The sequence below is a fragment of the Cavia porcellus genome, unplaced genomic scaffold (genome assembly GCF_034190915.1).
Source record: "Cavia porcellus strain 051 isolate PalLab524CR breed Dunkin Hartley unplaced genomic scaffold, mCavPor4.1 scaffold_32, whole genome shotgun sequence".
In the NCBI taxonomy this organism is placed as follows: domain Eukaryota; kingdom Metazoa; phylum Chordata; class Mammalia; order Rodentia; family Caviidae; genus Cavia; species Cavia porcellus.
Genome location: NW_026947515.1, coordinates 20,421,387 through 20,449,267, shown reverse-complemented (window position 1 = coordinate 20,449,267; position 27,881 = coordinate 20,421,387). Strand labels below are relative to the sequence as shown.

General features: G+C 52.9%; 1 protein-coding gene and 1 pseudogene across 6 annotated transcripts in view; both read left to right on the top strand.

Annotated features, from left to right (window-relative positions):
- Window positions 1-16,321, top strand: part of LOC134474402 (large ribosomal subunit protein eL43-like) — a 45,313-nt pseudogene extending 28,992 nt beyond the window's left edge.
- Rai1 (retinoic acid induced 1) overlaps window positions 1-27,881 on the top strand; it is a 76,541-nt gene that overhangs the window by 32,569 nt on the left and 16,091 nt on the right. The window contains exon 1 of one of the 6 annotated variants that reach the window (XM_063242262.1): window positions 17,714-18,191. The exons of 4 other annotated variants lie outside the window; for them this stretch is intronic. The gene's annotated coding sequence lies outside the window, so the exon portion shown is untranslated. Of the gene's footprint in view, window positions 1-17,713; window positions 18,192-22,072; window positions 22,226-27,881 lie in introns of those variants that run through there. One more of the 6 variants, XM_063242263.1, reaches the window with a different exon arrangement.

The window sequence follows — 27,881 nt, the reverse complement described above, 5'->3', positions numbered from 1 at the left end:
TGTTCAGTTGCAGAGTGGGGGTGCCTAACAGTCCACCTAGAAACCTGCCTCGGGCCAGGCTGAAGAGACCCTAGCCTCCTGACCAAAGAATTTGAAGATTGAAGGAGGCAAGTGGGAAGAAGAAGGGAATAAAAAAGAAACAATTTGTTTTATGTGCATGTACCTACTTACACCCAAAGATGACTGTAAACTTCATGTGTTGCAAGCATATGCTAAATAAAATTTTAAAATTTTTAAAAGAATTTGGGGGCCAGTTTAGGATGCATGGTGACAACAAGCAGAGGTTGTAGGTGATGGCGTGGGAAGCTCAGGAGGAGCCCATTGGACAGCTGCTCACTGGATCCCCAGGGCCTCCCCGGACTCTGCTTATCTATGTTAGAATCAGAAGACCTGATTCAAGTTCCCCCTCTTTCACTTTGTGGCTGTGTGATCTTGAGCTATCTCTGTGATCTTTGCTGTCTCTGTGCTCTGGGCCCATATTTCTGCTGGGGATGATGACAAGGTAGCATCATCTTAGAGGTTAAAAGAGGTGGCCCAATGTGCCTGCCTCAGCACAGTGGGAGCCGAGCAAAGGGAAGCCACTCCAGCCTTTCTTCCCATCTTCCCATACCCAGGACATTGGGGCTGGCAGATTTCTCGGCGACTTCTTAGGTCCCTGGCATGTGTGCTGCTGCTGCATTCTGCCTCTGAAATCGCACAGCCCCCACCTATTCACCAGCCACATTATGAGCCTTTTTTTCTGAGCACCTATTGCTGGTTGCTGCAGCTGCTATGAGAGAACCAGAAGCCGGGGTCACGGAGAAGCAGAGAGCTATCGGTCCTGCCTAACCTGTAGAGTAACCAGTGCCCCGGTGACGAGTGGTGAAAGACAGAGGAAGTTAAAAAGTCACGGGGAGATTTGAGAAGAGATGACACACATAGGTGACAAGATCTAGAGGATGGGCATCCAGGGCTGGATGGTGCAGGGGGAGCTCCTTGTAGGTTGGTGCTGCTGGGCATAATGCTTGGAAGTGAGAAGGGTAGATTAGGGTTGGTCACAGTGGCCCGTGACTGCCACGCCAAGGTGCCAGGGACATATGTTTTCTCATTAATGCCAGTGCCTGGTGCTCAGGAGAGCTCTACACAGGAGATAAAGTTGAGCAGGAGGGAGATGGCGGTGACTGAGGATGAGCCAGGGGCAGGAGAGATGGGGGCCCTAGCGGGAGAAGAAAGGGACTCACTGAGCCCAGGGGCCTGCAGTGCCCTCAGCCACAGGAACTCCAGGCCCGTCCCAAGCCAGCTCAGGCTGGAGGTTTTTATCCTTTTGTGCCCTCTGTTTGGTGCAGCAAGCATGTTTGTGCCTTGTGCCAGATGGGACAGATGGGGCTCTGCCCCGTCAGAGTTACTGTCCCAGAGACAGGTAAGAAGCAAGTGAGTAAACACTTGTAAGGTAGGTGATCTGGTGGGGCTGTAGGGATGAGGCTCCTTGTGGCGGGGCAGGTTTCTTGGAGGAGGCAGCTTTTAGGCAGTAAGAAGATCCAGAGGAACCGTGACAGACAGGGAATAGCGTCAGCAAAAGCAGGGTGCGCCTGAGGAGCCACAGTGGCTGAGATGTGTGTGAGAAAGGCTTGGAGGGCGAAGCCGAGGAGTTCCCCTTACCAGGACAGCGTATTCTGAGCTAACGGGTTCAGTGTGACCCCAGAGGATTTCTTTCCCTTCCCAGCCATCAGGAAAGCTGCCAATACAGAACCTGAGCAAGGGGCCCATCTTCTCTGAACTTGCACAGTCTTGTGGTGGCACAGAGGAAGAGCTGGTACTTGTTCAAGGCCATTGAAGCCATGAGCAGTCAGGCTGTTGTTCCTAGCTGGCCATGTTCCATAGTGGGGATGAACCCAGTAAAACCAAGAGTCTGCAACACAGGGAATCCAGGGGCCTGTGCTGGTTCATTCCTTGATGCGTTCCCCAGGTTCCTGTCCATGGTGTCCCCACACCCAGCCTTCTCACAGGCAGAAAACAAGAGGTCCCCAAGGAACTGGCCTTATGACCAGCCAGAAGAATTGATAAAGGCAGTGTGGAGACTGGCCTGCACCAGGAGACTCCCACGCCAGCATTTGTAGTGGGGATTCCGAGGCCAGTGTGAGCTCCAGGATCATTTATCACACAGCCCGTATCACAGGCCTTTCTGGAAAAGATGTTCTTTCTTTGCAATTCCAGCTCATGATCTGAAACAGTTAATTAGCAGCACCATTTCCCTTGGAGCACCCCCAGATCCTTCCCTGGCTTTCCGGCCAGTGGTGGGAGGCTATGGGGTAGGAATGACTGTCCTTACAGGCCAACCAGGCTTTCTGGAGGGCTGCAGGACTCGTCCGTGGAATCCTGGAGACTGTTGGGAGGGATCCCAGAGGTTGACCCAGCTCCCACAGCCTCCCGGGCTTCATAGTGCTTCGAGATCATGGCAGGGTCATTTTTGAAGTTGCTCCCCAAAGAATTGGAGGTCCAAGGCCTGTGCGTCTTACTCTGTCTTGCTTGTTCTGTGGAAACTCATAATTGACTGCTGACTAAACACCCTGCTCTCAAAGAGCCACAGACAGCAACAGGAGACAGTGAGACCTGCAGGAACGAGGTGGAAAGATCAGTCCGAAGGTACAGGGCCCCAGAACATCCTAGACTCAGGTACAGCTTTGGAACTGCTGTAAAGCCTGGCAATTCTGGAGCACAGAATCTATGAAACCCCTTTACTCAGAATGTTTCCATTTCACAAAGACAGTGACAGGGTCAAGGACTAGGCCACAAGAAGCCTTGAAACCCAACAATACTAGTCAGAATGAGATGGGTGTGCTGTGTAACAAACATACCAAATATCACACCTTCACAAAGGATTTATTCCTCACTCATGCTGTACATTTGTGATGGACAGGGGAAACTACCTGCTGATGTCACCTAGATCCCTAGCAGGCCAAGAGGTTTTCAATACTTTACTCTGAACAAAGCAAGGAGTCGTGATAGGGTATTTAATACAAGAATGTGCTTTCCTTTTTTTTTTTTTTGTAAGGGAGGATGTTGGCAGTTGAATCTGGGCCTCACACATGCTAAACATGTGCTTTACCACCGAGTCCCAACCTGTTCTACTTTTTATTAATTTACATACAGAAAAAAGCTCGAGTCATATGAGAACAGCCAATGAATTGTACACACTGATCACACTCATGTATCACTGATGCTCAAACTGAGAAAAGGGATACTCCCAGCACCCAGAAGTCCCTGGTGGCCTTCAAACATTAGGGGCCCAGAGGAGTGTGTCTGCTTTTGAGGTTCATATACATGCGGCTTAGTAGGTCTGACGCATTTAACTCGGTGTACTGTTTTTGAGATGCATCCGTGTTATGTGTAGCGGTGGTTGATTTTTCATCATCGTGTAGCATTCTGCAGTATGTGCTTCTGCACACAGACCTGTGACTTGAAGCTTTGGTCCCCAGTGTGGCACCCCTGGGAAGTAGTGGGACCTCTAAGGTGGCACCGATTGAGAAGTCTTAGTTTACTCGGGCCTATCCTCAGAGAGGACTGTGGGATCCTAGTTTCTTCTGTTTCTTTTACTTTCCACTGTGAAGTAAGCAGCATTGTTCTGCCATGTGTTTCCACCACGATATATGCTGCCTTGACAAGCACAAAGGTAATGACACCAACTGACCATGGAATGAAACTTCCAAAACCGAGGAAAAAAATAAACCTTTGTCACTGAGCACAAAAATATACACATGTCATCACATATACTTGAGAGCATGAAATAGGAGGTTCACAAGTTCAAGGCTGGCCCGGGCAACTTGGCAAGAAGCTGTCCCCCAAAATAAAAAGGCTGAGAGTGTAACTTAGTGATACAGCATCCTTGGATTCAATCCCCAGTACTGAAAAAACAAAACCAAGCAACACTGTAAACTCTGAGTTGAGTGTCTCTGTTAAACACAAATGCATGTATGGTGGTCCTCGCTCATCTAAAACCCTCTGTTCACAGGGCAGTGGGACTTGCCCCATTAGAATCAGTATTTCCTAGGAGAAGAACCAAGACCAGGGTTTCCATGGCCTAAAGTAAGGCCAGGACAATGGTGGTGTCTTAAAGCCAAACAGGACTGTTGGGGAGCATCTCCAGAACCCCCAGAATGACCTGAAGAGAGGCTGCACATGGGTGGCAGCCATAAACTTGGGCTTCCTGATTGGGAAGACCTGGCTTCTCGGCCTGGTTCAGAGACTCAAATGTATACTCTGGTCAGCAAGGCTGTCCTCTTGTGAAGGCCCACTGGAGCACATGAACCTGCTACCTGCAGCCAAACTGGGCCTGCCAAAAGCCCCTTTTCTGCATGTAGGGCCAGAACAGGGCTTGGCTAAGACCTCCAGGCTGACCTAGTAGCATGCATCTCCCCACTCCCTAAGTCTTTAAAGTTTCATAGGGTTTTGTCTTAAAGACTGTGGTGGGCTGAGATGTAGCCCAATAGTAGAATACTTGCTTAGCATATATAAGGAAGGCTCTGGGTTCCATCCCATCTCAAAAGGAAAAAAAAAAAAAAAAAGATAACACAGTTGTTGATCTGACTGCCTCCCCTGGCCATGTCTGGGTGACCAGGCATAGGTGGTTTCCAAGGACCCCCCCCCACACACACACACACACACACTCCTGAAGAAGTGGCCTAGCTGTATTGGGCAGCTGAGGAGATGCTAGAAGAAATACACTTTTGTTGCAGACACATGCGGGGCTCTTTATGTAAATTGTTTCAGTGCCTAAGAAAAAGAAAAAACAAGGCTTTGATGCCAGCCGCCTCTCAGCCAGGCGTGGTGTCATTCAGGCGCATCTGTGGCCTGCTTCTATTAAGGAGCTGTCAGCTTTTCTCAGGCTAGAGACCCAGGGAGCTCTCCGGGCTGGAGGTGGCTGGGAGCTGTCTGTGGAATGCCAGGCGTGGCGGGGAGGCACTCAGCCCAGCCTGCCTCTGAAGTGGACAGAGGGAACTGTTGAGTCCCAGAGTACCACGCACTTGCCAGACAGGGGCAGTGAACAGGGACATGCCTCATGGATCAGATGCCAGGGGAGGATGAAAATAGGGACAAATGAAGGGAACAGTGGTGGGCTGGGTGAAAGGGCATCAGGGCACGCTGGACACATTCCTAACACACTTCTAGCCCCAGTTGAGGGACAAGGAGAAAGGAGCAGGGTGCATCAGAATTTCTAGTGAGTCAAGGACAGATATTTCAGGGAAGGAACCCCAGGTTCCCATGTCCTGAAGAACCTTCCAAATCCTCCACAAAGAAAGGAAGAACAGTCCAAACAACCACCTGCCTGAAACTAGTTAGTGCATTATGTTCTGGGTCTCAGAAAATGTGTAATTTCTACGTGGTATCTATGGCAACTGTTAACTGGAATTTGATTCTGCCAGCTCCTGTGTCCATTCATTCTAGAAAACTCAGAGCAGTGTATCTTTTTAAAAGGCTCACTGAGAGCTGGGCATGGTGGCCCCATGCCCACAATTCCAGTGCCTGGGAGGCTGAGTCAGGAGGATCTGGAGTCTGAGCCCAACCTGGGCAATTTAGTGATTTAGTGACATCTTATCTCAAAATTAAAAAGAGAGACAGAGAGAGACGGGTCATAGCTTATTGTGAATGTCCTGGGCTCAGTCTCCAGTACCACAGTCAAACACTCAATCAGTAAATAACCAACCAGTCAGCCTGTAGGCCCCTCTAATAAGACACTGATGTTAGCATCTTTGTGGATTTCAACCCAGTTTGTTTAACAAGATTGGGATTGTGTTGAATGTCTGCTTTTGAGCCCTGCCTTGTGCATTATGTATCAGATAATTAGCATTTGCCCGAAACAGGGAAAGTTCTTTGGAAATAGTGTTGCCAGGGGAGGGCTGGGGTTTGGAGAGCTGGTGTGCTGTGATCTAGTGGGAGTGAGTTTCCCTTTCTGAGCTTCAGGTTTTGCTTCTCTGCAAGAAGAGAATGAGAGTAGTTTCTCAAGCTCCATCCTGGATCTCGGAATCTTACCTGTCGCAGCAGCCTCATTTTCTGGCCTCTCTCCCAGGGAAATTCTGGTGATGTTTATGGCAGGGTGAGCGTGGGGTGTTCGGAAACATGCTTAGAACCTGAGCTCACTCTTACCTCCTGCATTTTTCTACCTCATGATCATGGGCCTCTCTGGCCCCTGTCTTCTGAGCTGCAGAATTGGGCAGCTATGTCTTCCATTGACTTGATAAATGTACATAGTAAGTACTCTGTAAAGTAGAACTATGGGTACCATTAGGATGATTGGTACCTGGGTTCTTGGGTGGTGGTCACAGGTATGATGTGAGCATTAACTCTTTTTTTTTTTTAATCTTTTTATCGGTACTGGGGATTGAACTCACGACTGCCTGCTTGCAAGGCAGGTGCGTATGCCACTGAGCTAAATCCTCAGCCCCGAGCATTAACTCTTGATCTCCCTACAGCACTCATCAGAATGTCCAGCACTGCCAGGGAGAGGCAGTAGCTGTGCGTAGGACTTCTTCTTCCTGGCCAGGGCTGTTTTCATAGGCTGCAGCCTGGGCAGCTGCCCAGGGCCCACTTTCACAGAGGCCCTGTGCTCTGTGTGCGTACTGCAGCCACCATCTGAGGTTTTTAATACTTTTTCACTAAGAGTCCTGCATTTCATTTGCCTTGAGCCTGGAAATTATGAGGCTAGCCCCATCCTTGGCCATAAGATTCTTCACTATGACCCATAGAGCAGCCCAGCCTGGTACCCCCTGTGTAGACCATAGATGCACTCAAAAGCTATTTCTTTCCATTTGCTTTTTTGTATTTTGTTTGTGTGCCTGTTTGTTTTGAGATAAGGTCTTGCTAAATTATCCAGGCTGGTCTCCAACTCATGATCCTCCTACCTCAGCCTCTCAAGCAGCTGGGTTATAGGTGTGCACCAGCATGTCTGGCTCTCAGAAGCTATTTATGGGGCCTGGGGATTTAGCTCAGTGGCATAAGTGCCTGCCTTGCAAGCAGGCAGTCACGAGTTCGATCCCCGGTACCGATAAAAAGGAAAAAGACAAAAAAAAAAAAAAAAAAAAAAAAAAAAAAAAAAAGCTATTTATAAGGTGAAAGCAGAGACCAGGAAGGCCTCTGTTAAAACAGTAACACTGCCCTGGTAAGGCAAGGTGCTTTACCCCAGTCACATGAGGGGCTTCCAGTGACACAGTAAGACTGCCAAGGGCAGGAGGTCATCTGTGTGAAGTGCCAGCCTGGGTGGGCCAGACAGAGCAGCTCTACTGAGCTGTGGCCAGACACCCTGGGGAAGTGTAGGACTAGTCGGGCTGGAATTGGTTGAAAGTGAACCAAGAACTCAGCCTCCAAGCTCATAGAGGAACAGATTTATACCAGAGTGGGCAGCAGTGGCCAGCATCGATATGCCCAGGCTGCTTCCCTTCAGACCTGCGCAGTGGGCAGTGCTTGGTTGGAGACAGGGTGACGTTCCCAGCACCTGACTATAAAGGAGAGGAGTGGGGACCAGACCATCTGGAGTCCAGAGGACCCCAGTGATGGGGTCAAGTGGCTTGGGGAGCAGACAAAATCTAGCAAAATGGGATCTTCCAGAGGCTGAAACAGCATCCACATAACAGTGGGGAGCACTGGGCTGCTTGTGTCTGCAGAAAAAGGGTATTTGGGGGTCAGGGAGGGAAGCTGACAAAGGCAGCTCAACAGAAAGGAAAAGGGGAAGTAAAAGATGAGCAGAAGGGGCTGGGGATTTAGCTCAGTGGCATAAGCGCCTGCCTTGCAAGCAGGCAGTCGTGAGTTCGATCCCTGGTACCGATAAACACGAAAGAGACAAAAAAAAAAAAGATGAGCAGAAGCCCAACATCGGCGTCATTGCATATGCTTGTAATCTCAGCACTCTGGAAGGCTGAGGCAGGATTTCACAAGCTCAAGAAAATACGAGGCTGTATGAGCCACAGAAGGGACCTGTGCAGATTCAGAGGAAAGGGAAGAATTGGTTCTAGCTGAGAAGCTGGCCCCTCTGCCCTGGATTTGGACTTGCGGAGATGAAGAAGGCAGCCTGCACAGCATGAACTGGGATGCTGGGAGAGCCACCCCTGCTCAGGATCCCTCAGGCCAGATCTCAGACTGAAGAGGGGTAAGCAGGGTCTGTGAGACCCTGGGGCTGGACAGATCTGTGCACCGTGCTGAAGATGGCCTTGAGAAGATGACGGGAGTGGGGAGCCATTGAAAACTTTATAGCAAGGAAATTCCACAAGTGAACTTATACGAGGGCACACAGGGGCAGAGACTGGGGACCAGATCCCTTTTGGAGGATCTCTTGGAATTTCTGGTGAAAGGTGACATGGCCAGACTCTGCAAGGTGGCCTTGAGGATGGGAGACCTTGGCTAGGGGCAAGGGATGACCATGGGATGGCAGAGGATGAAGCCTGTGGAGCAAAAGAGGCCTCAGGTTGCCAGGAATACACTGGATCGAGGTTGGGAGTTGCAGAGGTTGGGAGTTGCAGGGAAGGGTCAGGCAGAAGGCAGTGGAGTTTTATCTCTGCCCACAGCAGGTAGCTAAGGCTCTGAAACAGTCACACACACACACACTGAGGACAAACGTGAGTGGGGAGGAAGTGAGGTACGACCAAGGGCTCTGCTGTCCATCCAGGAGACCAGAGTATGATCTTCCCTGGGGACAGGTGGGATGGGGTTTGTGGTGGGAAATGATAGGAGGGAGTTGGTGTCAGGGGATCCTGGGAACCAGAAGTCTGCACAGACAGGGCCATCCTGAGTAAGACGTCTGCATGAAGTATGGGGTGCAGGGTCCTTGTCCACCTGCTAGGAGGGGATGGCAGTCTCTCAAAGGGTGGTGGGGCAGCTGGGCCTCAAGGACAAAGGCAGGCGGGGGCAGGGGAAAAAGCCTGTGGCTGGAAGCTTAATGGCCCCGAAAAAAAAACATAAAGCTGGAGAATTATGGGGAGACATAAACAGAGCTGTCAGGCATTAGCTGCAGGGAGACGGCTGAGCCAGGGCAGAGCTGCCAGCAGCAGAGCTGGGGTCCTTGCGTGTGCATAAAAAAGACAGAAGTTATAAAAGGAGAGAGATTAAGAAGCTGCTGCTCTTCCACGCTTGGGCTCCCTGGCCAATTCCTTTCTCACGCCCTGGCTGAGGCCCCAGCCACACACTGACCCTGGGGGACAGGCCTGCAAGGCCTGGCCAGGGCAAAGGCTAGGACCTGTCTGCGATAAAGAGGGTCCTTTGAAGGGTAGGGGACTCTGCCAAGATAGCATAAGGGCAGGAGGCAGACCTAGGGATGGAGGCGGCACCAGCCTGACAATTTATGGGTGATCACACACCCTGCCATTTTCATTTTCAGTGTTGCTGCTGATGTCATTAGCCAAGCACTAATGGGTTTAAATTTCACCTTAAAGCATCCCCACTGTCCTCAGCAAATGACAAACACCCTGTTCTCCAAATGCTGCAAAGTTGCTGGGCAGGCTGCAGGCAAGCATGCACCTCCCTCCTTGAGTGTTCATTTGGCCCCCCCAAAACTAGCCCCAAGGGCCATGTGCCTGGTTAAGGGAATTTCTGAGGGTCTCTGGTAGCTGGGGAGAGGCGAGGGTTCGAGGATAGCAGCTGTGGGGTGAGGGTGGGAGTATTGAAAGTCCTGGATGGCATAACACTGGGTGACAAGAGCCTGGGTCTGGTGTCTTCAGCTTGCCTGGATAGGAGGGTGTCAGTCTGAGTTTCCCAGCCCAGGCACCATGAGGGGGACCGCAGCAGGGACCTGTGGGGCCCCAGGAGCCACCTGCTATTTTCTTAAAAGCCTGGGAAATCATGTGTTATACAGGCTAACAAAAATAGCAGTGGCTTTGCTTGAGGCTGGAGTGCCATTCATTCATCTCTTCACCCACCCAGCTACTCATCCACCCATCCATCTACCCATCCATCCACCCATCCATCCACCCATCCATCCATCCATCATCCATCCAACAAACATGACCCACAAACCATTGGCTAGTGCACTTCCATCAAAGGCCTGAGTTGCTGCTCCTGTGAGCCTTACAAAAGAGAATAAGTAGGTGACCTCTAAATGCACTTTGTTTGGGAGACAGTCTTTCAGCAATGGTGGCTCTGAGGGTGGAAGACAACCTCGTAAATGTGAGGCCCATCCAGTCTGTGAAAAGGGCATGTGACAGCAAAGGAAGGGACAGGAATAAAGAGAGCTGCAGCCCAAGAGCCACTGGACTGCTTAGGGTTTCCCTGTTCATGTGTGCGCATGTCCACAGCCACCGCCCGCTGCTGCCTTTGTTTCCCAGCGAGGGGCAGATGCCTGAGGAGCCGACCGAGGTTTATCTGCCATCAAAGCCAGCCTGGAGGGGGCTGGCACACAGAGCTGTCCCTTTCCCATGGGAATCACTCTCCCTCCCAAGTCCCCAGTGCCTGCCTTTCATCCCCGTGCTGGGAGTGGGTATTCCCACTGACACCCAGACAGTGATGCCAACAAGGCCAGAGGACGGGAACCTCTGGGCAGACCTCAGATGTCACACTCTCTGTCCTTGCTATCCCCACCCCCATGCAATACGGCCAGTGTAGCAGGAGCCAGAGATGGGGCTGGATAGGCTTTTAGCGCCCCTGTTGAGTGGCTCTCTTGTTCTCTTTGGGCCTCAAATCTGCAACCAGTCACTTAAGGGCATTGACCCTCTTGGATCTGGCACACTAGGAGATACAAGCCAGACTCGGGGTTGTTGATTCTTCGTGGTTGGATGAGGCAGATCTGAAGGGGGTGAGAAGGTGCCCCCTTAGAGGACAGGGTTGTCTGGTGGTTAGGATCATAGAATTTGAGAAATCTTTTGTCACCCATCAGTATTTGGAATTGGCTGTTGAGTTGTGCCAGCACCCAGTTCCTAACATTTCCAGACTCTCACCCTTTTGTAATCATCTGCCATGACTTTGGTCTGGCTCCGTCACTGCTCTCTGGAAACTGTCTTATCATGTTTCTCACTGTCTCTTGGTCTCCTCACTCGCCCCTTTACCAACTCCTGCTGTGCCACTAAAAGTTCTACAACACACATGTCTGATGGTGTCACTCATCTCCTGGCTTCCCCTCAGCAGCCCCCCATTGCCCTCACCATGAAGTCTGTGATCTTCACTAGCCAGAGGCCCTGTACTATGTCAGTCCTGCCCATTTTTTATGCCTCTACATTCATATTAAGAGCCATGTCACATTGTCATGACTTTTTCTTTCTCCTGCCTTCCAGGCCCTCCTCCTCCTTTCCCTCACTAAGTCCTGCACATTCCTTAGCACTCAAGAGATGTCCCCTCTGATTCGGTTTCCAGCAAGTATGATTTAGGGCTTTTTGTGCCTCCGCGTTTGTCTGCCTTCTCCAGGAGGCTCTGACCCTCGGCTGTCCCTGACTGCTCAATCCCTAGCACTGGGATGGCATACAGTAGACACTTAGTAACTGGTTCTCAGATGGACAGATGAGAGGGTATAAGAGTGGCTGGCTGGAGATGGTGGATAGATGGACTGTGGGTGTGCAGATGAATGGATGTGTGGATGGGTATCCAAGTGGATGAATGGATACATGGGAATGAAGTAGATGGAAAAACTGTGTGGTCTTTGGGGGAGCCCAGAGGAGGAAAGAAGTGGGATTCTGAGCCTTGGGCAGACCCATACCCACACTGAGCCTTAATTTCCTGTCTGTGAAATGGTATACTCAGCTCCTGTGGATGGCATGGAGACAGAGAGCCAGGACCCAAAAAGAAAGCACTCTGTAGACAGTGTGTGGGATGGAAAAGTTTACCTGCTCCCCAGGACACTTTTCCTCCCAGGCCTTAACTGTAAAATGGAGATACTCCTGTGTTCCTGGCAATGGGACTGGAAAAAGCCATCTCCTTGATGCCCAGCACATAGGGGGCACCCAGGAAAACTGCCACTGGGCTGCATCCCCCAACCCAGTACCCTTCCCAGGCATTCATGCTCTGGCCAAAGCTACTTTTGGACACTTGAGTATGAAGCTTCCAAACCTTAGCCCTGACTACATTGCCATGAATTATATTAATTGTATCAGGCTTCAGCTATGTGAGTCTGGACACGTGTCCTAATTTCTCAGTGCCTCTGATGCCTTATCTGCACCATGAGTTAAATTCTGTAGACTGCTTCTCAGAACAGAGGCCAACACGTGAATATGATGATGAAGGGGCTTTCCTGTATCTCATTGGTTCTTCACTCAGCCCTGTGTGTACTTATCAGTATCTTAATTTATGGTTGAGGACATGGAGGCCCAGAAAGGTGGGGTGACTCACCTGAGGTCACACAGACCATCACCATCAAGGCCTTGGGTACTTGGAGTTCTTTCCAAAGACTGTGAGGCTCTGATCTGGGAAAAGCCATCTCTGGACCAGATCAGAACGCAGAGACCTTTCTGGGCTCTTGATCCATGGGCCTGGGTCACAGGTCTGTCAGCCAGACAGCCAAAATTCTTCCACTACCATCCCAGAGAACAGACAATGGACCCTGCTCATGTACCAGGACAGCATGTCCTACCAGTCAGTGACCAGCTGCTCCTGGGGCCTGGCTGGAGCCAGGTGCTGTCACTCTAAGGAACTCCTACCTTCTTGGCTTTACCTCATAACCAGCAAGGACCAGGCAGGGGTGTTCTTGATCTTTTCCTCAGTTAGGAAAAACTCCATCAATATTTGCCTTTGCCAAAGGACAGCTAGCTCCTTGTGCCTGCCCTGACCCTTACCTAGGACTGTGCTAACATCTGTGTGTACATTATCTCGTTTAATCCTCATGCCACCCTCTGAGGTGAGGAACAAGCATAGGAGTCATTTGCCCAGGGCAAATGGAGGCCAGGCTTGGGGTATAGGGTGAGATGGGGTCCCAGAAGGATTGGGCACAGATAGGGGATCCCAGAACATCAGGCTCAGAACACTTCCGTTTTTACATACTACAACTTGTTTTGTTCAGATGATTAAAAGGAAGCACATTGTTAATGGAAATTGAGAGGAAGAGAAGGTAACCTACAAACCCATGAGAGCCTGGCCCTGGAGTTTGCCCTTTGTCCTTTGTGCTGGCGGTAGCAGCTGCCCACCTGGACTAGGTCTTATCTGCTGTATCCCCAAGGCTGTGCATGCGTCGAGCACAAAGCCAGATTCAGGTATGGCTCCACACTGCTTTGAGGCCTCAGTATCCTTATTTGTAAATTGGAAGGAGAATCTTTATCTTACCCATTACAAGATGCAGGGAAGTGGACTCCTCCTGGCAGCCAGGCCTCCTTCTCCCCAGCCTGCTACAGAAGAAACTGAAGTGAGCCTGCCAGCCTGCACTAGCCAGCTGGAAAGGAGCAGTGTCCAGTCTGAGCCTGAAACCAGGCTTGCTGTTCCACTACCTCACATAACCCAAAGGGCAGGTATTTACTTAATATTGATTCCTAAAATGAGTTTTGAAATCTCTTAGCTGGTATCACATGCTCAGGGTAAAAGGAAATAAAAGTTAAACACAGCCTCTGTTTTGTATAAATGGAGCAGCTGTGTACTTTTTAAAAAAACGTTTGGTAGGAACCTCAGGGCCCGGTGCAGTGCAGACGAGCGCTCCACCACTGAGCTACATCCTCACCTCTTTCCTTCTCTGTAATATCCCTACTCTCCCTGCCACCCCATGGAATTCCCCAGTGTATTTCCCTGTCCCAGCTGGGTGGACATTTAGGGGATCTCCAGTCTTTTGCTGTTACACATGATACTACAGTTACTAGCCTCATGTAGACAAGTTTGAGCTGAGGTCAGAGGGCACATGGAGCTTTATTTGGATGCATATTTCCAGAAAGCTCTCCAAAAAGGCTGCACTGCTTAACCCTTGCTGTTAACAACTAAACCACACCCTCATCAACCATGAAGTTTACCGTGTCTGTACCTGCACTACACCAAGAAAACCAACTGGTTTCATTTCCCTTATGAAATACTCAAAGAGCTGGCCTGCTTGGGAGATCAGCCCGGGGCTGGGAGAGACTGAGCTGGAAAGAGCCCAAGCTCAGCCCTGCGGCCTTGCCCCCATACCCACTGCATGAACTTGGGCTTCACCTTAGGAGTCCTCGGGAACGAGGGGTCCCTGTGGGTTTCTTACGAGCATGAAAAGATGATAGACATTATAAATACTTAGAGACTGTCTGTAGAACTGGAAGTTTATTAATGTTTGGGTCTGCACGGGCTGAAGCCATGGGAAAGAGTTGAACCACCAGGACTGAAGGAAAGAGGGGTACAGAAAACAGTAGAGTCAAGCATGGGATCCGCTTATCCTCACTCCTCACTGTACTAGTGGGGAAACCAAGGTCAAGAGAAGGCCAGTGCTTGAAGGGACTGGAAGCTCAGTGCACGTTATCTGCTTCTACTAGTGTGTGGTTACCAGGAAGCAGATGTAAAGTTTAGAGTCCCCAGGGTTCCCAAGGCCACTGTGGGAACCTGGCTCTGAGAGAGGGCACAGAGTCCAAATCGCCCAAGCCTGGCCTCCAGAGCTCAGCAGAGCCCAGGAGCCCCCAGGGCTGAGATCTTATGGCTTAGTCACATGTCCTCCGCTAGGAGCCTGCTGGATGTTGAGGCTGTCTTCCCCAGCCACTGCTTCAGATGCACACCTTCATGGTTGAGTGATACTAGGTAGATACCCACCTGCCTTGAGGACAGGGCAGCTGCTGTGGGCACACCCTCAGTCCCAGGGTGCCCTCACAGCTGTGTCTCAGACACAAGCATTTCCCTGGGAAACAAAGGGCCCTACCTCTACACAAACAGGTGGCACTAGACACTGCTGGTCTGCATTGAATCACTACAGCCTGCCAAGCAGAGTCTCCCATTTAGTCTTACAGTAAACTGGCCAGTTTGGTGTGTATTTTATAGCTGAGGAACATGACCTATAGAAGGGTTAACTTGTCCTAGACAGGGCTTGGGCCTAAGTTGATTCGACATGGCCAAACGCACCAAGGTCGGCATTGTCGGGGACCCACTATGGTGCCTCCCTCCGGAAAATGGTCAAGAAAATTGAAATCAGCCAGAACACCAAGTACACCTGCTCCTTCAGAGGCAAGACCAAGATGAAGAGACGGGCTGTAGGGATCTGACACTGTGGTTCCTGCATGAAGACAGTGGCTGGTGGTACCGGGACCTACAACACCACTTCTGCCGTCACAGTCAAGTCAGCCATCAGAAGACTGGAGGGATTGAAAGACCAGTAGAAGCTCTGCTATTTAAGACATCCCTAGCCTACAATAAATGGGTTAATTTACATAATTAAAAAAATTATCCCAGATAACCCAGCAGATATATATATATGAAAACTGGGATTTGAGCCCACATGTCTAGCATTGGGGCCTAGCGAGGGTGGGCATGTAGCCAGAAGCAGCATCCCTCACCCTCAAGGCCAGCTCCCCCACCTCCATCACAATGTGCAGGGCCGGCTGTTGTCTCACTCTAGATTCCCCCTCCTCTCAGAGCAGAAGAGGCCTGCCATTCTCCATGCTGCTAGACTGGCCAAGAGGAATTCTACAAGTTTCCAGAACAACGCAGTTCTGGGATCAGGCCAAGTTAGCTGTGTACAGCTGGAAGAGGCACACACCACTCCCCCCCCCCAGATGCTGATAGACTAGGAACCAGGGGGAGGGAGTTCTGGAAGGGCACAGCTAAAGATGTGGCTTGAAGGGTCTGGGCTGGGCCTGGAAGAGAGAGCCGTAGCACAGAATAAGAGCAGAAAGTATTCTGCTGACCTGCAAACAAAGCAAGAAATTAGTCAAAGTAGCCAAAAGCTGAACTCAAGACAGCCACCCTTGCCTCCTTTTCCTTTCAGAGTTCTCCGTACCTCATGGCTGTGTGAAAGAGAAGTCAGGCAGGGTCCATGCAGACACAAGACCAGGGGCAGCTGGAAATGGAAAACAAGGATACTGTGTCCTAAGAAAGCTTCCTAAGGTAGCCTCTGAAGCAGCAGCTGCTGGCTCACAGTTCCGAGTGCTTCTGGTTACCAGACTACATGTCCAGGCCCTAGAGAGGATCCACCCTGACCCAGAGATCTGTGGCTATAGCCATCCGGCCAAGGCATGCTAGAAAAAGACACTCCCTTCCTGGTGTGAAGGCACCAGAGGAGACCAGGAGTCACCACATGCCCAGCAGTACTTGCCTGGAGATGGGGACTCCTAATATCAAAACTGGACCTTTAGTCTGTTGCTGGTAGGTGGATGTGACTGGTCAAAGCCACAAGACCCTAAAGTGAGTAAATTGTCACAACACTAGCTGTGCACACTTGAGTGATGATGATGGTCCCCACTCATGTGACATTTGTACTTAGTTTGAGGTAAATAAACCAGACCTATGTGGACTTTGGCCTCAGGATAATTTAACAAAAACCCCAACTTGGGAATCCTTAACAGGTACCTAACAGAGTCAGGGGGAGTCAGGGGTGGCATGGACGTTTGATTTTCTCTCCCCCACATCAATTCCTATTCCCTTCTCTAGAAAACCAGATTTCTGAACATTCCAAAGGAAGAGATCTTCTTAGTCATCAATAATGCCCTGAAGTAAGGCTGGGGATTTAGCTCAGCAGCATAAGCGCCTTCCTTGCAAGCAGGCAGTCGTGAGTTCGATCCCTGGTACCGATAAAAACGAAAAAGACCCAAAAAAAATTAAAAAAAAAAAAATGCCCTGAAGTGTTTATATCCACCAAAGCCCCTGTGTACCCCAATGCCTATCTGGGCACTCTACCCAGTAGTGGTGGTGAAGAAGCACTTTCACCTCTCTGAGCTATTTTCCACCTCTGAAATGAGGGGGGATGTTACCCTCTTAAGGGGCAATTTGAAGGCTAGATGTGAATTCTCTGGGGACACCTGGGACAGAAAAGGGTCAGACAGCATCAGCCCAACAGCTGCTGTTAACACCATCCAAGAGTAAGGGGCAGAGAGCTTTCCAGGCCTGGGAGAGACAAGCCAAAGTCGCTGGCTGGGTAAGACGTACCTGGAGAAACTTGGCCACGCCAGACTTGTGCCCAGAAGACTGTTCCTCTTTGCTCCCTCCCTACCTGCCTTGTCGTAGGCCTCCCAGCAGAGCCGGGACCCAAAGATGTCACACTGCATCCAGTCTGTATTCCCCATGCACCTTGGCCCTTTTCCCCCAGATGCTAGGAGTCTGGTAGGCTTCTTACTGTCAGATTCAGTCGCACCCACATCTACGCCTAGGGGGCAACCCCAGCCCTCAAGGCCATTTCTGAAGCTCAGCTATGCTTCGGAGAAATGCATCTCAGGTTCCTAAACAGGCTGTGTTCTTTCCTGCCACTAAGCCAGGCAGCTCCTGGCGGTTGGAATGCCCTCCTTTCTTCTCGGCCCACCACTTCCTCCACTTCCTTTCCTCTCACGGCAGCGCGGTCACTCCACCTCCTGGGGGGAGGGGCCCGGGGACTCCAAGTTCATGGGACTTCAGGATTGGGTACCGCGTAGTCTGGAAAACGTCAAGCTACTGAGGGATGCAGAGCCCCAGGGGACTTCTAGGCTCAGCTCCTCCTCTGCCGCCCACCTCCCTCTGGAGAGGGAATGGCTGGGTCTGGGTGGGTGGCCTTTTAGAGAGCAGGATAACGGGAGCGACAACTTCCTGCGGCCTCATTCCCTAACGGGGGAGTTTGTGCGCCGGGCCTGGGGTGCTGGACTTGCTGTGGGGGGTGGGAGGGAGGGTCTCCTGGAGGGGGAGCCTGGGCGTTGGGACAGGAGGCAGTAAACTGCCTTGAAGTTGTCGGTGTGGCCAGCCTGCTGCTGTTTAAATGGTGTGTTTGTTTGGAGTGGTGTAGGGAGGGGACTGGAGATGGGGGAGGCAGCGCCCCACTTGGCGCCGGCGCCGCCTGAGGGTCCGCGTGTCAAGAGCCCCAGCTTCGACAAGACTGAAAGAGGGTGGGCGTCCAAGTAGGCTGAGAGCTCAAGGGGGGGGCTCGGCGTCCCGGGCCGGCCGCCCCCTTTAACGGGTGTGTGGGGGAGAACAGGAGCCGCCTCTCGCAGCCACTCTGCGCGCGGGGTGGGAGGGAGACGAAGAGGACTAGAGCTCCGGGCTCCCCGCCCCCACCCCACCCGGTTCCAATATTTCGCTGAAAGGCACGCGGCTCCTAATCGGTCCTTTCCAGGCTGAGATTTAGCCGTGCGATGCCCGTGCGGTGGCGGGGGCTGCGGGCCGGGGGAGGCGCTCAGAGTCCGGAGCCGCAGAGCGAGGTGAGGAGCCCGCGTCCTCGGCTGGTGGAGCGGGCGGGCGGGCTCGCAAACCCGAGAGGCAGATATAGAAAGGGGGGCAGGTTAAAAATAACCCTCTCCGGCTGGGAAGCTCGCGCGCGCTCTCTCGCCTCGTTCGGTGCCAGAGGACTCCAGGGGAGGTGGCGTTGGGGAGGGCAGAGCGGGATTCCCCCTCCTCCGCCGCCGGGCGGGGTGCCTGACTGCGCGCCGCGGCTGCACGTGTGCGGGGCCGCGCGCCCGGGCCCCCTCTGCACCCGGCCGGTGGGCGCCCCCTCCCCTGGACCGGGCGCATCTGCTAGCGCCCCCCGCCCGCAGCCTTGCGCGACTGGAGGGAAACGCTCCATTATTCATTATTTACGAGCGTTAATAGGTTTGAGGCGCGGTGGGGACCAAGGCATTAGGGGAAAGAGTGGGGAGAGAGGGGGAAGGGCGGGGGCGGAGTTGCGGCAGGGGCCCAGAGGAGAAGGTCTGAGCCTCGGGCCCGGAGGTCCGGGCGCTCTGCGCTTCCGTCTGCTTCCACGCTGCGAGTGCTGAGGCTGTGCGGGGCGTAGGAGGGCAGCGTAGACCTTTGGATTTTGCCCCCTCGTTCTCTGCCCTCCTTGTCCTCGCCAGTCCGGAGGTGCGGGGAGGGAACTGCGGGCTGTACGCCCAGCCCTGCGCGCCCCTTGCCGCCGCGTCCCCGACGCTGCCCCGGCCTCATTTATCATCATCTTTGGTCAAGTGGAGTGTGCAAGGAACAGCTGCTTCACTCGGCTGACTTCCGAGGGTGGCTACAGCGGGAATCAGGGAGATGAATGATGGGGACGGGGGGGGCGCAGCCCCCGGGTCCCCGCGCAGGCAGGAGGGAGGCGAGAAGCTCCCAGGGCCGCCGCCTCGTGGCGAGTACTGCGCCCCTTCATCTCTCCCGGCGCCTCCAGTTGCAGAGGATCGGTTACGGGGGCGCCCATCGCCGCGAGGACGGGCGAGCGCGCTTCCAGCTGAGCCCGAGGTCGCCATGACCTTGCTGGGGTCAGCGGGTTGGGCTGCGGAGGAGGCGGCGCGGCGTCTTTGGTGGCGCTTTCCGGATTGGCGCAGAGGCCGGCAAACGAGCCGGGGCGGGCGGGGTGCGGGGGGAACACAAATAGAAGGTGAAATTTTACCTGCCCCTGAGGGAGTCCTGCGGATTTTCTCCCGGCAGCAGCAGGCGCTCTGCCTTTGTCTTACACGGATGAAACATCTGTTTCAGAGGGGCGGTGAGGCCGCAACCCCCACCACCACACTCCTAGCGCGGCTCCTCCGGCCCTGCTCGGCCCTAATCAGGCTCCAGGCCCCGCGGCGCCGCGTTAACCCTGCTGGCGCTGGGCGCCAGCCCGCAGTCCACGCCTCGGTTTGGAGCCCATCGCCCCCAGTGAGCCCTGGCGGCGCCGCCCCCCACCACCCTCCCCCACCTTGGAAGGGGTGAGGCATCGATCGGGGAGGGGGCGGGTGCAGAACGGGTTAATGGCCTAGTCGCAGACCCTAATTGTCAGAGCCGAGCCCCGCTTCGTTTCAATTACCCTAAGTAGAGACTGAATGCGCAATTAACGAAGTCAGCTTGCCAACTGGAAAGCCGCCCCCCTTCACATTGAGCAGAATACTCCACCAGCTGACTTGGGCTAAGCTATTTCCTCTTCTCTTTCTCTCTCTCTCTCTTCCAACCCCCTCCCTCTTTTTCTCTCTCCTTAATAATAAAATTATACCAAGCAGTTTGCGGTGTGGCAGGCGGCCAGAAAAGCGTTTCTTTAAACGCCGCCGTCTCACAATTAGGCAGCAAGAGGATTTGACACGCCGTGGCGGCCTGACAGGCGGCTTCCTCCCCTGGGGGCTGAGGGGAGGGAGGGGCCCCCAATTCCCCGGCTCCCCCAGGTGGAACCGGGGCTGGGAGGGGCTGGCTTGCTGCGCCTGCCTCCCCCGCTGTCAGGACTATATGGAGGGGGTGTCAGGCAGAGAAGCGAGGTGGCTGAAGGCTACTCTTGCAACTCCCGCTGTAAGCTGAAGGTGTCTTGGAGGGAGGTTTTGACCCCTCTCTGTTTGGCAGACAGGCGTTCAATGGCAGAGCTGTGGATGAAGTCAGTCTTTCTGATCCTCCTAGACAGATCACTGACCCTCTAGGCTTCCGTCCGTCTGCAAAATGAGAGGGGGCGGGGTTTGAGAGAGAATGTGCTCTTTGGACAGTGGTTTCTTGGGGGCTCGCTGCTCTTGGTTGTTGGTCTTGGTACAGTGAGATAGCCAGGACAGCAGGCGACTGGATAGAACTCCCAGGCTTTGGTGCCCTGAAGGCAGGACGATCCCCATTGGCTGCTACAGCAAAGCCATGTGAGGTGGGGTGGGCTACCCAGTGGAGTGGGAGGTGACTGCTGTTGCCTCTGAAAGACTGCTGCTTCCTCATCCTCCAAAAGACTTGGCCCTTTTTTCTGCAGCCTCCCCAGGTCCTCTGGGTTCCTCTCAGCAGCCCCAAGTCACAGTCTGTGTCTCTGACCTCCCCAGACTCATGCCGAGTAGAAATGGCCCCATGAGGAAATGTGTACAAACACATTTGTGGAGGAGACAGCACAAACTCTGCCTTTTCTCCTGGACGGGCTACTGCATATGTCCAGGCTGCTCTTCACCAAACCTTTCCTTAGGCCTGTATGCCTGAGGGCTGTGGTGAGGATTAACTACCCCCAGCACAGAACCTGATGTATGTTCTTCTGTCCATCTCATCTTTGTGTCGGTATTTAATAGGTATCAACTGAGGTTCCAGTTTCTGGCCTTAGAGATTAGCCCAAAGAGAGTAAGTGCCTGTCCTCATCAGGATACATTCTAGTGAGGAAGGCATGTGGGAAACAGCTCACTGTACCATTAATTATGTAATTACCACTGTGATGAGTGCCACATAGGAGTCTGGCAGGGACCCAAGAGAGTTGGGGGTGGGGTCTCACTGCATCTGGTGCAGTTTGCTGCAACGGCCACCATCACCTGTGGGCTCCAGGCCTCACCATAGGCAGCCCCAGCTCTAGTGCTCCTTCCCAAGGCTGCTGAGCACCACCCTTCTGCAGGGTCACAGAGGCGCTGGCCTTCTGACCCACTGGCTTAAGCTGGCCCTAGTGCTTCTCCCAGGGCTGGGGAGTGGTCCAGGTGTTCCTTCTGCCCTCAGACCTTCACAGTGAGCCTCCACTTACAGGCCAACAAGCCCCTAACTTTGCCCAAATAAATTAGCTTAGTGTTAGTTTTATCAGCCGTTGACATCCAATAGTAGTGAGCAAGTATTGCCCATGATAGGTTCTCGAATTGTAGTATAAAACAGCAACAAGAATTGGTTGATTAAAAAATGTTTAAAAATGCAAACCCTTTTTGTAAAATCCCAACTTCTGAGCTAGATGTCCTAACACAAGTAGCTGTAAATCCCAGCTACTTAGGCTGAAGCAGGAGGACCGAAAGTTCAAGGCCAGTCAGGGCAACTTAGTGTGAGATCCATCCAGTCTCAGAATAAGAGGAAGGGGTCTAAGGATATAGCTCAGTGGTAGGATGGTTACCTAGGATTCAGAGGCCACGTACTGAAAAATCTTGATTTCTTTTTAAAGGAAAAACCTCAGACCCTCTATCACCCTGGTCTCCCACTTCCATGGGGTAATGATCCAGGCTGAGTGGGGCTTCCCCCCACCCACCCCTTTACTTGGGATCAGGATTTTCACCCCCTCCTATCCACTGTGCTCAGGTGCACTTCCTGCCAGACCTCCAAGATATGTTCTTTGTCAAATGAATGAATCAGCACTTTGACCACAGGCCCCACTCCCAGTCCCTACCCAAATGTGCTCTGTCCCTCCACACAACTGCTTGCTCTGGATATTTTCACAGGGTCAATGTGACATTTGGAACATGATTCATTCAATAAATATTTATTGTTCTGGGCAATGGGGATATGGCTGTGAACAAAAGAGACAAATTCCTGCTCTTATGGAACTTTCTAAAAAGGAGAGACAATTAATGAAACGCAAGTCAAGGCTTATTACAAGAAGGTAAGTACTTGGAACACAAGATGGGGAACAGTGTGCAAGGGTTATCATTTCAAACAACAGTCTGAGGAGGCCACTGGATGAAGACTTGGAGCTGGGTTGGGGAGCTGTGTAGGTATCTGGTGAATGGTATCCCCCACAGGAAGAATAGCCAATGCAAAGGCAGGAGGCCTAAGGAGGTGAGCCCTTGCCCAAGGTCACAAAAGCAGCCTGCTGGCTGGAGGCTAGGATAAGGGGTAGGCTCTTTCATCCTTTGCCTGCCCTCAAGGCCAGCAGTTGCACAGATCTATCTTTCGAGTATCTCTGCAGGTCCTGCTGGGGGCTTAGGGTATGGAGAGGAATTAGAGCAGACTGGGAGTACCCCCACACTCCTGAGGGCCCCCTCAGTCTGGGCATCCTGGGACCCTAATTATGTTAGTGCATCCACCTAGCCTGGGCAAGTGGGACAGTGTCGGTACTGACTGGAAGGGCCTCTCAGCATCTGTATCCTAGCAGTCACCTTCTACCTTTTCCTTTTTCTCATTTTGACAGAGACACCAGAGGTGGTGATGCTTTTTGTTCATTGGTGAATAAAGTGATCTTAAAATGATTGTTCTCAAGAGACTGATGAGTACAGAACCAGTAATAGGTGTGTGCTCGCCCTAATAGTCCCCCAGGTGGGCTCTTGATACCAGTAGCTGTGCGGACACCTGCTCCTGCTTCCACCTGATAGCAAGGGGTGGGACCAGCTGGCGACCACCCCTTGCACCCTGACCTGTAGACCGCTGCTGTCCAGGTCTCCCTGCCTATCACTGTCATCCCAGAAACAGGCACCGTGGGGCAGAGGGAGCTGGTGTACATCTGAAGCTTAGGTCTCCGAGCACTGCTCCGAGGATGCAGACACAAGGAAAGAGCTGGTGGATGGGTAGGGCACGTGGTGAGTGGGTGTCAGGTGGACTAGTTCTTCCCACAGACCCCATTCTGATGGCTTAGTAGGTCTCAGCTGCCACCACAGCTGGGTTCCTAAAGGAGCCAGCATTGGTGGGCAGTCTTTCCAAACATCTGGAGATCCAGAAGCCTTTCCTTTCAGACATCCACCAGAGTCCTGCCTGTCCAGCATGACCTGAGTCCTTCCCTCTGCTGAGGAGCCTGACTGGGGTCTTGCGCTTCCTACTCATCACTGTCCCTTGATACTCAGAACCTCAGCCCCTGAGGAGAGAGGCACCCAGCAGAGTTCTCCAATGAGTGTGTTCAAGTCTTACCCACATATGGAGGGACCATGCTGTGGAGCAGGGGTTCCTTGTCCTTTGAGGTTCCTTCTGCCCCAGGATGGTTCCCCTGCCCAAACAGACCTTTCTGAGCTGACTCGTGTCCCTCCAAAGCTGGCCCCTAGCCACTCTCACATAGCCCTGAGACCTCTGGGGGACTCTTGGAGACTCCTCCTTTCCTGTCAGGCATGGTCCTGGGATTTGAACAGACCACCCACCATCACAGGACAGAGTGAATCTGGCTAATGATTTATCACATACATCCAAGTCTCATTTCTTACTCACCACCCTCAAAAGATGGGCAAGTCCAAGGTGGTTCCACTACCCCTAGCCGATCCCCTCGGCCCCATCGCCAGCCTCCTGAGCCCCTGCACATTCTTTTCTCCTCTGTTCTCCTTCTTATGCTTTGAGTGGGTTGAGGTTTTAAATTTTTTCCCTGTACCTACAAATCAGGAAACGGGGTCATAAAACAATCTTGGGTAAGTAGGTGGGATGGAACCTACCTGCAGCCTTGGAGCTGCTGCTGGGGAACAGAAAGTTTCTCTCTCCCTATCTCGCTCCTAATCACTCTTCTCCTCTCTTCAGTGTCTTGGGCTGCAGCAGCTCTGGCCTACCTTGTGCCCATGTCCCCGATAGGTGACCAGCTCTGAGGCCTGGAAAGGCTATCAGCCCAGTGATCCTTCACTGAGGCTGCTCAAGGGATAGGAGTTGCCATAGTGATTATCATTGCCCTGTAATGACCCTACCTAAGGTGGGTCTGGCTGCTCAAAGAGGAGGGCAGAATAGGCATGAAAGTGCTGCCTGAAGGCTGGGATACAATTGAGTGGTAAAGTATTTACCTAGCATGCTTGAGGCCATGAGATTCTGTGCCTGAGGCTTTAAAGGCTGCAGACAGGACGAGGAGCCAAGGCACTGCCCTGGCCTTAGCACAGCACCACTGTTTCACTGTTCTGTACCCTGGTAACCTCTAAAATGGGTTCTTGGCAAGGGACATCCACCCTTGGCCTGGTCACTGCCGCAGCATCACTGTGGATGGGCTCTGCTCTGGGGTCCGAAGCACCACTGACCCCCAGAGCCTCATTTACTTCAGTAAAGGATAAAACTATCAAAAGAAGTCGTCTGCCTGGCATGGTGGCACACAACTAATCTCAGCGTTCGGGAGGCTGAGGCAAGAGGATTACTGTGAGTTCCAGGCGAGCCTGAAATACATAGCAAGACCCTGACTCGGGATAAAGGAGGAGGTACTCGGCAGCTGAGCGGCTGGGACCCTCAGCCCAGGAGTCTGGTGAAGGCGTGGCTGGGCCTACGGTGCTGTTAGGGCCTTGGCTGGGGCTGGCTTCACTCTGGAGAGGGTGTGTGGGCCTCATCCCTTTTACACACAGTGTCACAGCTGTGTGGGTGGCTTATGGTTGGTGACTCCTGCTGCTGTGCCAGGAAATGTCTTGGAGCTCTGGACCCTGGGCCCAATGCTGGGATGTGTGGCCTGGAACTCCAGCCATGCCGAGCCTGGCAGCCGCCCTGTCCTGTGACCTGGTAAAAGAGCATCCATGACTCCGGTGCTTAGGATGTCCAGGGCTCCTTTCCCTACCTGCCACTGCCTTCCAGGTGCAGAATGAGAAGCCTTGGCCAGCAGGAGAGGCAGGGGGGAAGCAGAGGGACCCTGGGTGTGAGGGGTCCTCTCCGCTGACAGCCCAGGCCCTGGGCTGCCCTCTGAGCCACTTCTTCCCCACCCCCCATGTTCAAAGGCTACCACCTCCCTACCAAGCAGTCTTTTATTCTCCCTTCTCTCCTGATGATGCTGCGCAACCCAGCCCTGCTGCCTGCCTTTCCTCCCTTCCATCTCCTTTCCCAGTGCTCTTGAAAAATAATCATAATCACAATAATTAATAACAACAGAGCCCATGGCAGGCTGAAGCCGCTCTTAAAGAGGAAGCGCCCTATTTCTTCCTGGCAGAGCCAGTGGGACCTTGGCAGGCAGCTCTGAGAGGCAGCTGTGATGCTACCATGCCTTTGTTCCTGCATCCCTCCCTCCATCTGGGGTTGGAGGGTGGTGTTGGGGCGAGTATTTTTTGCCCGTGTCCATCAGGCACTGAGCCTCTTATATTTTAATTGAACTGTCTTTTCTTAGAGATAGATGTTTCTCCACATCCAGCTGCTCGGATGTATTGGGAAACCCGCCTATAATCTAGCTTGGCTAAATTAAAAGATGCAGCAGCTGGACTGATTAAACAGGAAGGGGGAGATGACGATGGAGCAGGCAAGGAGAGGACACTACTAATGACACACCCACCCACCCCTTCTCTTTTTAAATAATGTTTCTGGTAATGTATTTTGGAGAATGTGAAAAAAAATAAAAAATAAAGCCGTAGAAATGTTAATGATATCCACAGGACACTCAGCAGGAAATGAGAGTGATCTGGGACTAATAAAAGCAGAAATGTAATTTGTGCAGATATACGAGGGAGGCGCAGCCTTCAAAATGGTCCTGGGTTTTCGCATTCTGGACTCATAAACATGCGCCAGGGGAGGGCAAGGAGTGGGGGGTGCCGCACCGCAGCCTTGGAGCTGGACTTGCTCGGAAAGGGTAACAAGCCAGGTTTTGGGCAGAGGTGGCCTTCACCTGAGCTGGGGAGCATGAGGAGCCCACGGGGCTGGCTAGTTCCCTCTGCCTGGGCTAGGGTTGCACAGCTGGCCAGGAGCCACTGCCAGCTCCTCTAGATGAGCATGTCCTCAAGTGTTCTGTCTGAGCTGTCAGGGCTGAAGTCAGAAGGGTGAGTGGGCCACTTCTCTCTCCTCCTCTCCTCCTCGGGGATGCCTGTGGTGGCTCTGGAGAGGGCAGAGTGTGACACCTCAACAAATCTGGTGGGGTGGGGCTGGTCCTTGGGGGAAGGGCACCTTGCTTTGTGGCTGGGTCAGGCAGGCTGACTCCCCAGGGAAGGAGAGGCAGTTTAGGCTGACCCTCTGGGGCTGTGCTGGCAGGCTCCCGAGCTGCCGGGCTGCCTGGTAAGGTGGATGGAGGTCTTCCCCTCTTCCTGCCCTTTCCTGAGGGCAATCCCAGACAGTGAATGAAGAAGGCATCTTTGGGGATCTTGGCCAAAGAAGAAGGTGAGGAACTGAGCCTCCCTTCTGGGGCATTTCCCTTCACTCCTCCCCCGGCTCTGCATCTTTCCTCTTTCTCATTCCTCTCCTCCTCACATCTGTGGAATTGTTTTCTCCTCCTGGTCCTGCCCCCCTCCCACCTTCATTTCTTGCCAACCCCTCAAAATGCCCTGGAATCTTTGTAGTCTGAGGCAGGCCACCCCTCCCTCTTCTAGTGTTTGGGAATGAGAACTGGAAAGTCCCTACCCCGCACCCCCTCCCTAGGGCTTGGGTCACACAGGCCAAGCAGAGCCCCTTCTTGCCGACTCCTGGTCACTAGGTCCAATGCTGAGTCCTCCAGAACTGAGAGCTGATGGCCAGTCCCTTACTAGGTCTCCCGTAGATCCTGGGTTTTTTCTCCCTTTGTTCCTCTCTTAAGGCTCATCTGGGGTGACCAAGCCAGGCAGGTCCTTTGAGGAACCTTTAATTTAGACCCCCGAGTCTGTCATGGATTGTGAACATCCTAGGCCTCCACCTTGTCCTGGGTCATTTTCAGACCCAGAATCCTGCTTCAGGGCAGATTAGATCCTGTCAGGACTCCAGTGTCAAAAATCATGGGCCCTTGAGTGCCACCTGCCCTGGGGAGAACCGGAGGGACCCCGCCAGAGGGGGCAGGGCTGCATCACACCTGGGTGTGTTCTCCATGCTCACAAGATTGTGTCTCTGTCACTATTAGTATGCACTCCCTCACTCTAGCCATGTAATCTGTTTATGCACCTATGATATCAGGAACAGGAGGCAGGTGCTGCCATCCTGTATTTCTGGGAATCAGAGGAAGGGATGTTTCATGTCTACAGTGGCTCAGCCTCCCCTAGTCGATGTCTGCTGGAAGGAACAGACAGATTCCAGATGGCGTGGCAGTGATAGGGGAGGTGTGTGGATGACAGCCTCTGTGTGTACAGGGGGTGGGGCGATATCTGTCTGTCTGCTTCGAGTCAGCCCTTAGCTAGTGTCCTCTCCCAGGCAGGGCAAGGGCAGATCCTCGTGGGGCCCCTGCACCGTGGGGTCATGCCTGAGCACAGCCACGCAGGGACTAAAATTACAGGATCTAGCCAGCCCCAGGGGACAACGGAGCCGGAATTGCTCTGCTAAATGCTTTTGAGCTGTCTGGAAGGGCTGGGAGTGGTGGATGGGGGCGGAGGGGAGGAGCTGGCCAGCAGGAAGGTGGAATGACCACTCCTGGTGGCCTGGCTCTGAGCAGCTTGCTTTGCACCTCCCGCTCGCCCTGTGGTGGCTGTCCTTGGCAGGCTCAGCTGCAAGCGCTGCAGTGGCAG